Raw genomic sequence first — 14,337 nt, forward strand, 5'->3', positions numbered from 1 at the left:
AGGGGCAAAATGATGTCCTGACTAAAATGCTAGATTTATAGTCAACTAAAAATGGACGAAATAAAAACGGATGAGGTTCACTAACTATGTTAAAAACTAACAAGCATGATTGAAACTGGACTAAAACTGAGACTAAATTTTAAAATGGCTGATAAAATTAACACTAACTAACTCTGTGTGTGTTATACCTTTAAAAGAAGATCAAACATTTCTAATGCCCATGTTTGTTCTTTGACCTGTTGGTAACTGGGCCTCCCCTTGTCACCCCGGAGGCAAGCCACCCTGGTGTATATAAACAAAAAAAGAAGAAGAAGAAGAAGGGAAATGATGGAGGGAAAGAGCCAGACTGAATGAACAAAGCTGGGAGTGGAGAGCAACTGAACACAGTGTCTGTTGTGTGGATGAAGGGCGAACTTGGCACAAATGCGAGGTGGTCTGTAAGAGTATCCTGTGCTGCTCCCTGCTCCATGTCTGTCTCCTCAATACTGTCTTTGTCCTCGCAATGCACACAGTGACACTGAGAATGCACACACAGCAACACCTGGCCCCTCAAACACTGTTCCCTCCCACTTCTCCAAAGGATGACAACAGGCCATCAGGCCAGGTATAGTGCAGCATATTGTGCAAAATAGATAAAAACAGTCTTTCACTTGACGTCAGCTCGCATCTTGTGCCAGTTTACAGGTTGCGGGCAGATGAAAATGTTTCCTGGATGAAATTATGAAGATAAGACGTATAGAAAATGGATGGATGGACGGACGGACAGATGGATGGAGACAACACAGTATTATGGAGGACAGGAGTAGTCACAGTCAGAGAAGAAGGGATGGCGAGCGTCTTTTTGCTTTTAGTAACCTGACCTACACAGAGAGCGGAGAAGGCTGAGATAAAGGGAGAAAGGACCGTTGTCCAAGATCCCAAGAAAAGACAGATTAGAACCGAGCCTGGTATCGGGTATACAAGCCATCAATCCCAGCCAATTGCATTACAAGTGCATTAGGACATGGCCGTTTACCCCTTCCTGACTCCAATGCCACAACTCCACAACTAGCTCATATTGTATCACGATTTGATGACCAGTTATGATTTGTTACACGCTGCCTTAGAACAATGGATCCATCCATGTGAATTTTCATTGTCTGAAAAATTCCTGAGTAATGAGAAGTTCTGGATCCTAAGCAATGAACCCTCATCCTTTTCATTTTAGAGGATCTCATCTCTGACAGTCTCCCGTTGTTAATGAAAACACAAAAAGATTGTTTGTTCCAGGCAGGAGCCCCATAATACGAGACAAATCTTCTACTCTGTTATTCACTTTCTGATTCTCCTTGACCTTCAACGTGCTTGAATACAAGCCACACTTTTTTTCTTTTTTTTTTAAACATATGCTTCACCTGTTTTCATGTTGACTAAGGCTTTTCCCCCCCACCATTCAGTTTAAATGAATCCCTCTCATGCCACAGGCTGGTTGAGTTGAGTATTTGAGTGGGTTTTCTTTAGGTATGCCAGCATGTCGGATTCATTGAAGACTCTAAATTCTCTATAGATGTGAATGTGACTGGTTTTCTGCCTGTAGTCCAGCTTTAGTATGGAGCAGAGATGTCATTTAAAGAAGTACAAATACTTCATTAAAAGTAGAATTTTTGGGTCACTATTCTTTTCTGGACTGCTTGTTTTTCATCCAACATTTGACTTCTTTTATGAAATTTTTATACTCCTTACACTTCGGAAAAAACAAGTGATTGAGTGATTTTGATTGTGATTCAATAAGAAGTATCAACATGTACCATTCTGACAGCCTATTGGGTTTTTTTTTTTTGCCATCCATTGCAACTGCACATATCACAAAGAAGTAATAAATCAAAGACAAATAGTCACACTAAGACATAGAGATCAGAAGATATCTGCATACAAAATAATAAATAAATAAATAAATAAATAAATAAATAAACATTGCTGACTCGTTAGCATGTCCGCCTCCCAGTTCTGAGGACTCGGGTTCGAGTCCAGGCTCCCTGGGTGGATTTTGCATGTTCTCCCCGTGCCTGTGTGGGTCTTCTCCGGGTATTCCGGTCTCCTCCCACATTCCAAAGACATGCATGGCAGGTTATTTGGGCGCTCCGAATTGTCCCTAGGTGTGCTTGTGAGTGTGGATGGTTGTTCGTCACTGTGTGCCCTGCGATTGACTGGCAACCAGTCCAGGGTGTCCCCCACCTACTGCCCAGAGCCAGCTGAGATAGACTCCAGCACCCCCGTGACCCTTGTGAGGAATAAGCGGTCAAGAAAATGGATGGAGTATTTTTCTCATCAACATACTGTTTTTTGTTTTTTTATAAAAGACAGTTTTATAAAATTTTGCCTTATTTTCACTTTCCATCCATCCATCCATTTTCTCTTATTTTCACTTTGTTTTTAATTATTAATTTGACACATTTTCACATTTTAAAATAATTAAATGACCTAGAAATAGACTAGGTAAACGTTTTACAAATAGTAATGCTTAAAATTGCAGAAATGTGCTGTTATTGTTTTTAACGATTTTATGAAAATAGGTTTTAGAATAATTTGTGTTTGATGTAATATAATAATATAACAGGCCGGCATGGTGGGTGACTATTTAGCACGTTCGCCTCTCAATGTTGAGGACGTGAGATCGAGTCCGGGCTTCGGCCTTCCTAGGTGGAGTTTGCATGTTCTCTCCATGCCTGCGTGGGTATTCTCCAGGTATACTCCGATTTCCTCCCACATTCCAAAGACATGCATGGCAGGTTAATTGGACACTCTAAATTGTCCACAGGTGTGAATGGTTGTTTGTCTATGTGTGTTCTGCAATTGGTTGGCAACTAGTTCAGAGTGTACTCCGCCCACTGCCCGAAGCCAGCTGGGATAGGCTCCAGCACCCCCTGCGACCCTTGTGAAGAATAAGCGGTCAAGAAAATAGATGGATGGATGATGGATGGATGGATGGATTATAACATTATATGACAAAAATAATGTGATTCATCTTTCAAAACGTGAAAAACTGTTGAAAAACTATAGATGCTTGGTTTAAAATTGAAACAATTTACTGTTACAATCATTTATTATAGCATTTTTCCACATGAGGCTCTCAAAACGCTTTACGTTTTGATGACTCATTCACCTTTTGATGACAGCATTAGTAGTTCAGTATCTTGCTCAAGGGTACTTCGATATGTTGAACCCACAATCTCGAATACTAGATGACCACTCTACCACTGAGCCAGACCACCACTGTTTTGTTTTCTTTAAATAATTTTATTTATTTATTTTTTTTATTTATTTTTTTTATTTATTTTTTTTATTTATTTTTTTATTTTTTTATTTTTTTTCTTCTTTTAAGAGCTCAGAATTGTTCATTCGGTAGTCTTACCGATTCAACGTCTTATCATCATTGCTCTTTTTTTTTGTGTGTGTGTGCGTGCGTTTGCGTGTGTGCGTTTGCGTGCGTGCGTGCGTGCGCGCGCGTGCGTGCGTGCGTGTGCGTGCAAATACGTATAAATTTATACTCATTAATTCACCTAAAGCCTTATAAATATCCCATTACCCTTCGCCTTAACCAGGTACTTCAGAATCTTGCCAGAGTCGTGAAGTTTAGACCAGAGAAAAGGTCAGAAAAAAAATAAAGAGAAAAGAAAGATAAATCAAAGTGAAATCCAGCACCGACCAAACACTTCCTGCCTTCCCCATGATTACAAAATCAAAGTCTTACGCCAACCCCGGAAGCCTCTAAATTCCAGCAAATTTAGCGAGATCTCAAGAGACCAGAGGAAAACCTAAAGAGAGGAAGGAGGGAAGGATCGATAAGGCAGAGTGAGATCCATAGAAGCCAGTACATCCAATCCATCAAAGTGAAATCCAGCACCAACAAAACCCCTCCTGCGTGGTTACAAAACCAGAGTCTTATGCCAACCCCAGAAGCCTCAAACTTCCAATAAATTGAGATCTCAAGGGACCAGAGGAAAAACTAAAAAGAGGAAGGAGGGAAGGATAGATAAAGCAAAGTGAGATCCACAGACACCAGCACCCACTGATTCAAGGGGCTGTGGGAGGGAGAGGCTACTTCTGTTGAGTTTCAGTAGATGCTGGTGCGACGGATCTGGCATGCATAAGGACCACCACCAAAGAAAGAAAGCCGTCAACCGCGGTCCAGCAAAGCGAGCACCCCCCCCCCCCCCGCCCCCCCCCCCCCCCCCCGAAACCCCCAGGCCGCGGCAGCACCAAGGCCACGCCCAAGCCACCCGGGCGGACACCGGTCGGCGAGCCGACCCAGACGCCCGGAACACCCCCGCCCCAGCCCCGGCCCACACCCCCGAGCCCAAGGCCGCGGAACGAGGCCCAGCGGGCCCCCACAGCGCCCCACCGGTCCCCAGCCCCCACCCCCCCCACGACCCCCCCGCACCCCACCCAAACCCCCCACCCACCACGACCCAGGCCCCACCACCCCTGGCCCCCAAACCCCCGAACACACCCCGACCCCCAACACCCAACCCCCCACCCACCCATACCCCCACCCCCCCAAACAAGCCCCGACGACCGCCAACCCCCCCGCGAACCCGGCCCCCCGCGAGCCCCCCCCCCACCCCCGGAAACCGGCACCGGGCAGCAGCGCAGAGAGGGAAAACGTGCCCACCCCACCTCCAGCCGTGCGAGAGTAGCACAGCGGCGGGAGGGGGGAAGCAGAGGAGGAAGCACCAGGGGAAAAGGCGGAGCACCAGAACACCGAGCCCGGTGGGGAGAGGCCCCGGTCGTCACGCCAGCGTACTAGTGACACCTAACCCTGTTACTGAGTCCGCCAGCTCGCCGACTGGCGAACTCTACCCTTACACCGTGAATGTGGCCCCACCCACTGAGCCAGACCACCACTGTTTTGTTTTCTTTAAATAATTTTATATGGTAGTGCTTATGTCCCAAACCAGAGGCAGCATCACAAGTCCAATTCTTTGCTTTGTATATTTTTCCCCTTCTCAAGCCTTCCCCTTTACCTATATCTCATTAGAGGTCCTTTCAAAATAAATGTTAATGTCAATGAATGTTACCATCTAGGACATTACAGTAATTGTAGTTATTTTGAATTAAAAACATTTGTCAATTAGCGAAGAACTTATTGTAAAATTATAAATGTTTACTATTTAATTTCTCAGTAATTTAAAAAAATGTTCCCCCCAGTTTTAAAGTTGCATTTTATTTTTTTTTCCCTTAAATAACATAGAGATATTATGAAATTAAGATAATATATGTATTTCTAATGCTTTTTTTAAGAATAGAAATATTGTGTGTGTTTAAACTTACAGTGATTTCATGTTATTTTACATTCAGTATGTTTTCAAAATGATTTTTTTTTTTAAATATAGGAAAAATCTATCAAATAAAAAGAACATTGAAATTCTGTTATTGAGGATTTTTTTGTTTTGTTTGTTTGTTTGTTTTTTTACAGTGTGTGGAACGCAAACCAAAAGTCCGTACCGAGTACCAGCAGCAATGAGGTTGACAGAAAGGGCAGTCAACCCTTCTACATCCTGGCCATACGTGGAAGATTTCAGTTTTGTTTGTATGCCCAAATCACTTTTTACAAATCATCTCCATCTCCCAACAGCAACTTGTGGATCCAAGTGCCACCAAGCTAATCATGTCACTTCCTTGCACTCTATGTTTGATCTCATCCTTGACATTCATCCCACACAGCAAAACATCAGAATGATCAATCATCAGGCAGGCTCACACTGCTGCCATTGTCAGCACCACACCAGATTCAAGGAACCTCTGTTTGCATCCGTTCTCGGACGGGCCATATAGTCCAGCCTTTGTCCAAGCCGCCCATATTGATGGAATCTGAAAGTAAGCAGAATCTCTCTGGATATCAACAGCAGGACGTCTGCATAACAATGGCACAAGATTGAGAACAAATGCACCCTTTATGTCCAGTGGGGAGGGGAGGGAAAAGAAGGTTGTGGAAATGCGTATTCTTATACAAAAGATGGAAATGTGAAATACACTATTTGGACACACACACACACACACACATATATATATACCCGTCCACAAACACGCGCATCTATAAACAAGCACGGGGATCCACCATTCTACATCTATCGCCTCCTTGCTGCCACCTCCCTTGATGGCTCTATCCTTCTGACCCTTTGACAGCTTCACGGGGGGGCGCTATTAGTTTAAACCACGGGGAGTCGCATCAGACACACAACTCCTGCCCTAGCCTGAGGAAATAAAACACCTCTATGGGCTCAAAAGAAAAGTTGTCCTCACATTATAGCTTTCTTCTCTGTTGCTGCTTTTAAACAGCAGGAACAGCACAACACAAACACCATCTGTGTACAGTTAGTCTATGGTGGGCTTGATTATCAAAATCACTTCCACTATTTTTTTTTCTTACTGTTTTTAGTTTGAGAGAAAGATCAAGAAAATTCAGAGTTGTTCTTCCGGGACGTTCCCTAACAATGTTGTTGACGTGGGGGGGAATCAAATGCAGTCAGGTCGGGTGATTACAGAGGTTGCTCCAGTCCAGTGATGTTCTTTTTAGACCTTCTCCTCCCTCCTCTCACACAATAATCAATAAAGAATGCCATCTGGCCCTGTGACAAGAACTCGCAGGGGATGATGCCCCTCACATCGAAGAATATCATCAACTCCACATCAGTCGTCTTGCTTTATCCGGCCTTGGTGCCATTGAATGTTGGCGTTGGGCCTCCGTGTTGTACTCGAAGATGCATGACTGATCAACCTGGCAAGTCTGGTTTGATTGGTCTCGTCATCACACATTCTGGTCTAGAGGTGTGTAATTCTCAGAATTTGGGGGGATGACTACATCATTTTACTGTACAATATGGAAGAGAACATGACCCAGGTGACTGGACCAACTTGGTGAATTTCAACCTTACAAATAACATTCCAAATGAAAACAAGAAGTTATTATTATTATTATTTATTTATTTATTTATTTTAAATACTTTTTTTCAAATAGAACATTTTTGCTCTTCGGACACTAATATAGACCAGTAATTACTAACCTTGCTATAGGTGTGAAATTAGACAAATTTCAGACATGCAATCCCAAAACCTTTTGCAAATGATTAGTTTTTCCAAATTCCAAACAGCCAAAGAAACAAAACCAACAAATCACGACTGCAAATATTTCTGTTGCTTAAAGCAGCTACGGAAGATTTAAAATTTCAAATCGCTACTGCCACCTGTGGCCGAAAAAAAACTGCACGCTCGTACACGCTGCGCGCACTCATACGTGCACGACCTCAATACTGAAGACTGGGCTCTTCATATCCAATTAAACTATGTTTTCAGAGGTAAGAAGTTTTATAATGTTATACAAAGCTGGCCACTTCACGGAATGAGACTCTCGATCCCCACTAAACAATTGATGTCCATGGGACGTGCAGATCATATTGCTTTAGTCGGTCGAAGTCCAGTCCTGTGCTGTACTCCAAAACGATGTGCAAATTACATCAATTAATTGGACCTCATTCCGATATATGCAGTTACATATTGTAGTCACCCCGCTCGACGGACGTCAACCTGATTCTAGTCATTATTAGTGTATGTCGCCCCCAGGCTAGCGTCATTGTGCATTAGCCGAAAGGTGGGCTGTCCATTTATGGAAATTGACGATTGTGAAAAACATATATAGACCCATTCACTACTTAGTGTGATACGGCCGTGAATGTTATCGCCATTCAGTAGTACCGTTCACATTCCGTTAGCATAATGTAGCTACAATAGGCTGTTTTCACAGAGGAAAATAAGGCGACATTTAGCCTGATTGAAATGTCGCGGAATGGAACGTCTGTTCTTCATAAAGTCATTCTGTTCTATTACATTCAACTTTGCCACCCCTTTCACGCTAAATGTTGCCGTCCACCTCACTTTCACCCCAATAGTTATGACCGAGAAGTGATTGATCTTGAGGTTACTGCTATTTGAAAACAACACATTTTTTTCTAAATGTCAAGATACTCGCTTCTTACCTTTTGGAGTAGAAAGAAAGCCAGCTGTGAATCACTTTTCTAATCCAAGTCCGATCTCAACTCTCTCCACCGCTGAAAAGTCAAACCTATGTTCACTCTCGTTCTTGCCCGGCGTCTGTCACTATCAAGTTTAGATTTTTTTTTTTTTTTCGTGGCACTTATTTATATAGTGTCAATTCGCAACAGAAGCTATCTCGAGGCACGAGAAAAGAAACCCCACATGAGAAGGCACTCATGGCGATGCAGGCAATGAAAAACTTCCTCTAAGGAACAAGCTTCAAACAAATCACAGGCTCTATAGGGCGACTTTCTGCCTCGGGCGTTTGGATTGAGATGGCGAGACAGAGAAGAAGGACCCTTTCTGACACGACGAGGAGAGGTAGGACTCAGACGCAGGATAAAGGTAGGCCACAAAGGCAACAGATTTATTGCCGGTCAGCAGCTGTCTCCTCTCACACTGAGAGGAGAAAGGGGGATCAAAAAGTGGAGAACTAAAAACGCTCCACTGGGGAGGAAAAAACAGGCAAAAGGTACAGGGGACAACAAAAGGCGCTCCGCTAGGGAGGACACAAGGCTCAAGGCACAAGGGGTAACTAAGGGCGCTCCGCTGTGGAGGATAAGGCACAAAAACAAGGCAAAACAACAAGGCAACAGGAACAAGGACTCGAGGACTGTGGGACGCTTCCATGCACTAACTGTGACACTTCGGCACTGAGGGTAGAATGTGGGTGGCTTTTATTGTCAGTCTGATTGGTGGCAGGTGTTCGTAATCATGGGCGGGGACCGGTGATTATGGAGCGGCAGGAAGGGTAAGTGACCTGGAGTGATAGGAGAGTTAGGATTTTCACAATAATACAGGAAACATGGATAACAAAATAAAAGCATGGCCTGTCACGCAGGTGGCGGCGTGACAGTACCCCCCCCCCCCCCCCCCCCCCTCAATGGCCGGCTCCTGACGGCCATCCGACCCATAGAGTCCAAAAACAAGGGCGGGCGGAAGGGGGCACGGAGGTGGGAACACGGCCCACCCCTCTGTCCCAGACAAAAGGGCAGTCCAGGAGGGCGACCATGAAGCCAGACAAGGGGCCGTTCATGATGTTCCCGATAGAAGAGTCCGCGGGCGGACTTGACGTGACTTGGCGAGGCGTAGCAGACGTGGCGTGGCAAGCTTGGCAGACTTGACGAGGCGTGGCAGGCTTGGCAAACGTGGCAGAATTGGCGTGACAGGCTTGGCAGACTTGGCGAGACGTGGCAGGCTTGGCTGGCTTGGCAGACGGGGCAGACTTGGCGTGGCAGGCGTGGCAGACATGACGAGGCGTGGCAGGCCTGGCGTGGCAGGCTTGGCAGACTTGACGAGGCGTGGCAGGCTTGGCGTGGCAGGACAGGCTGGGCCTGGCGTGGTGTGGTAGACTTTGGCGTGGACGGCTTTGGCGTGGACGGCTTTGGCGTGGACGGCTTTGGCGTGGACGGCTTTGGCGTGGACGGCTTTGGCTTGGTCGGCTTTGGCTTGGTCGGCTTTGGCTTGGTCGGCTTTGGCTTGGTCGGCTTTGGCTTGGTCGGCTTTGGCTTGGTCGGCGTGATGCAGAGACTTGGCGTGACCTGATGCAGAGACTTGGCGTGACATGATGCAGAGACTTGGTGTGGCTCAGGGTCTTGGAGATGCGCCCGGCGAGACTCGGGGGCTTGAGGCGGTGACTGGCGAGGTTCAGGAGCGAGAGACTCAAGGGTGACCAGGTTGACTGCGGCTGAGGATGCACGGGTCGCTGATTGGTCCAAAACGTGATCCCTACAATCTTTTCCCCAATCCAGTATATTCCCGGAGTTCCAGTCAATTCGGGGGTTGTGTTGACGTAGCCAAGGATATCCCAGTACCAAAGTGGGAGACGAAGCTTGGATTACGTGGAAACGGAGATTCTCGACATGTTGTCCAATTTGTACTTCCAGGGGTTCGGTGATGTGGGTGATGTTGAAGAGCTCCTTGCCATTCAGGGCTCTGGCCTGGATGATCCGGGGAAGGGGTTCGGTGGTGGCTTGTACTTGCTCAACGAGGCCCCAGTCCATGAGGCTCTCGTCGGAACCGGAGTCGATGAGTGCTGGCATGTCAATGGTCATAGCATGGTGGCGTATCTGGGCTTGCGTGATTCGTTGTGTCTTAACAGGTCGGGGTGACGGGAAACTCACCGGTGAACCTCTTTTCACGGTGCAAGTTCCCACCAGATGACCAAGTTCACCACAGTAGAAGCAGCGGCCTTCTTGGCGGCGACGCTGTCGCTCCTCTGTGGTTAACTGGGCCCGACCAAGCTGCATGGGTTCCTCCTCGACGTTCCGCACTTCCCTTGGCGCAGGTCGGGGAGGCAAGATGAGCTGTGGCATTTCAATTTCCATTGGCGATGACAAGGGGGTTGGTTCTACCCTTCTATGGTGCCCGCTGGACTTGGTCAACTCCCGTCGACGATGATCAGCCCGGATCGCTAGGGAGATCAGAGCATCCAAGTCGGTGGGAAGGTCCACGGGTATCAGGAGTTCTTGGATGGCGGGTGAGAGTCCTTTCAGAAAATGGTCCTGTAATGCTGTGGAATTCCAGCCACTGTTTGTGGCCAAGGTGCGAAAACGGATTGCGTAATCGTTGACGGGTTCTTTGCCTTGTTGGAGCCGGCTCAATGCTCGTGCCTTCTCTCGGTCATTGTTGTCGGGATCAAAGACCTGGCGCAAGGCGGCTTGAAAATCCTGTACATTCTGGCAGACCGAGGAGCCCCTGGCCCATTCCGCGGTTGCCCAGGTCTTAGCTCGTCCAGTCAGGTGGGACACCATGAAGGCTACCCGGGACCGAGCTGTGGAAAATGCCTGTGGTGAGTGTTCAAAATGGATGTCACACACCGTGAGAAAGGTCTGACATTGTCCAGGTTCACCGGAGTATCGTTCTGGGGAGGCCAGTCTCAATCCTACCCCGGTGAATGACGTGGTCGGGACAGAGAGTTCGGGGAGGGGTAGCTGTCCGGTGGGGGCTGGAGCCCGACGCCGCGATTGGCTCACCAGTTCGTGGACCTGGCTCGACAGCTCCTTCAGCTCCGAAATCACGGCTTGCTGAATCTTTTCCTGGTTGGCAAGCCGGACCTCTAGGCTCTGCAGCGCAGCCTCGACCTTTCCTGCTGGGTCCATGCTGGCCGAAGTGTACTGACACGACGAGGAGAGGTAGGACTCAGACGCAGGATAAAGGTAGGCCACAAAGGCAACAGATTTATTGCCGGTCAGCAGCTGTCTCCTCTCACACTGAGAGGAGAAAGGGGGATCAAAAAGTGGAGAACTAAAAACGCTCCACTGGGGAGGAAAAAACAGGCAAAAGGTACAGGGGACAACAAAAGGCGCTCCGCTAGGGAGGAAACAAGGCTCAAGGCACAAGGGGTAACTAAGGGCGCTCCGCTGTGGAGGATAAGGCACAAAAACAAGGCAAAACAACAAGGCAAAACAACAAGGCAAAACAACAAGGCAACAGGAACAAGGACTCGAGGACTGTGGGACGCTTCCATGCACTAACTGTGACACTTCGGCACTGAGGGTAGAATGTGGGTGGCTTTTATTGTCAGTCTGATTGGTGGCAGGTGTTCGTTATCATGGGCGGGGACCGGTGATTATGGAGCGGCAGGAAGGGTAAGTGACCTGGAGTGATAGGAGAGTTAGGATTTTCACAATAATACAGGAAACATGGATAACAAAATAAAAGCATGGCCTGTCACGCAGGTGGCGGCGTGACACTTTCCGAGACAAGATGTGCTGCTTGACCTTGGCGAGTGCCACTCTCAAAAACCCAAATATATCAGACAGAGAGAGGAATTTCACATCTGAAGAATTAAATACCATTATTAATCAAATAAACAATCCCAAATCTCTTTGCTACAATGTTGTGTATCCACCAAAAATGCTGATTATTTATTATAGGTAATAATAATAATAATAACATTTTAAGCTGTCCATTTTTCTTGAAAAGTCTGCCTTGATAACGAATTTTTAATAATGTCTGACAGTTGTCCTCTGCAGTCACCAGTCTATAAGTAATTAAAATGAATCTAGGGAGAAACCCCTTAGAAATATGATTGGCTGCACAGCATAAAACTAGTAAACTGATCAATTAACAAGAGGATGGAAAAAGTCCTTCGTCACTCGGCGCCTGTTTAAAATTGCAACAATTTACTGTTACAATCATTTATTATAGCATTTTTCCACCTTGCAAGGCTCTCAAAACAGTGATGAATCCCAGTGATGAATCTGAAATAAAAATAAATAAAAATTTAAAAAACAAAAACAAAAAACAGACTGTTGCTAATAGCTTGTAACTCTCAGCACGGTTGATATTGAAGGCCCTGGGCAGATTACATTGACACAGCAACAGAATAACTGGAGGAGAGATTCGAAGCTTGACATAATGCCATTGATCTGTCAGCTGAACAAATCAAACCTTTGATGGTTCATTACCTATTACTGATGAATATATATTGAGAAAAAAAAAGTGAAGGTTTATTTTTCAAGAATTCTGACGCCCAAATGTCCCCCAATTCTGGAATGACCCTTGTAGTCTCTTTTCAGTGTTTGGGGCAATAACTCCACAGTTTCTTGGGGGCGGGGAGGGGTGTAGTGGTGGAGGGTGACGTCATGCTCGTCCCTGCGGACATGTAGTTAGCATACGACACAATTGGGATGGAAACTGAAATAAACAAAATAAAACTGAAAAAGGTGAAGAGGTTATTCGAGTACTCGCGTGGCATGAGATTGACACAAAGCCTGCAGTTGCGCATTAGGTCAAAGGGGGCAGTCGCGAGTAAAAAAAAAAAAAAGGCATCCACAATTCATCTGTTAGTACAAAACGACAAATTAATTTGTACAATCACTTAGTTATAAAACCCGTCTTCTCCGGTCTCCTCCCACATTCCAAAGACATGCATGGCAGGTTAATTGGGCGCTCCGAATTGTCCCTAGGTGTGCTTGTGAGTGTGGATGGTTGTTCGTCTCTGTGTGCCCCGCGATTGGCTGGCAACCAGTCCAGGGTGTCCCCCGCCTACTGCCCAGAGACAGCTGAGATAGGCGCCAGCACCCCCCGCGACCCTTGTGAGGAATAAGCAGTCAAGAAAATGGATGGATGGACTTATTTATAAAACCAGTTTTGGGTAATAAATGAAAATTCTCTTCAAACAAAAGTTTCCCTTTTTTATTAACATAATAGCATAGTGCTTGTTCCAGTACTAAATGACTGGAAACAGCTTTGTTGCAAGCTAAATTCTGACAAGATAATCATAAATGTCAACAAACGTGTCAACTTGAGCAAAACAAAATCTCAATAACATACAAACAAGATCTCAATAAATCACTGATGATATCAAATGGGATTGACTTTACTTCTCTCTCTTGATCTGTGGAGGTAAAAAAAAAAAAAAAAAGTTAAAATTCTATTTCAGAAAGTACCAATATCTGTTTTTAAACATACATGTATGACTAAAAAGTTGTCAGTAAAAATAAACAGGATCAATGCAGTTAGAATATATTCGTACTTTATTACCTGCTATCATTGCTATCCACAAGACCCCCAACCTACCCTGATGGAGTCCATGTTGTCAAAATGTGGTGATCATTCTCATCTACTACGTCAACAATTTGAATGCAGGCTGATGATTAACTAAAGCAGTCATCTCGCAGGCTTTGTCCAGATGAGCGCACTCCACTTTGTTCTTGGCTGCTTTAACTCCCGTCTGATGAGTGTTTCTCAATCGCTGGCTTTCACCTTAATGCCACTCTGTTGACCTTCGACGCCAGCAAGTAAAAAAAAAACTAAAAAAAACTCTTGACCCACCTCTTAACCTTTGGAGAGTGAGACAAGTGGTTTGTTGTTGTAGACTTAATTGTCTTCAATTCTTTTATTGGGCTAAATGACAGAAAAATGGCTTCACCAGACCACTGTTGTTGTTACATTTTTTATTTTTTATTGAGTTTGATCGACCGAAAATGCATTGTGGGTAACTTTAAAACAAAAGTTTCTTCTGATTTTATTTTGAATTAAAATATAAAAATATAGTATTTTATTAAAGAAATTGCAGCAGCGTAAAACAGCATTGTCTGAGCAAAGTAACGGTTTCTACATTACAAGCGTGATCATTGGCCAGCTTGCTGAATTTGATAATATACTTAAAGTTACACCTGCCAGCCCCAATTTTGAAGGCCATAGGCGGATTATAGTTCCAAGACAGCATGTACGTCCTGAAGCACTGCAGCCAAGAGAAACACCACAAAGTGAAGCAAATAGACTGTTAGGAATAAATAAATCAATTCAACTTCATAG

Source organism: Festucalex cinctus, chromosome 13, assembly GCF_051991245.1.
Source record: "Festucalex cinctus isolate MCC-2025b chromosome 13, RoL_Fcin_1.0, whole genome shotgun sequence".
Classification (NCBI taxonomy): domain Eukaryota; kingdom Metazoa; phylum Chordata; class Actinopteri; order Syngnathiformes; family Syngnathidae; genus Festucalex; species Festucalex cinctus.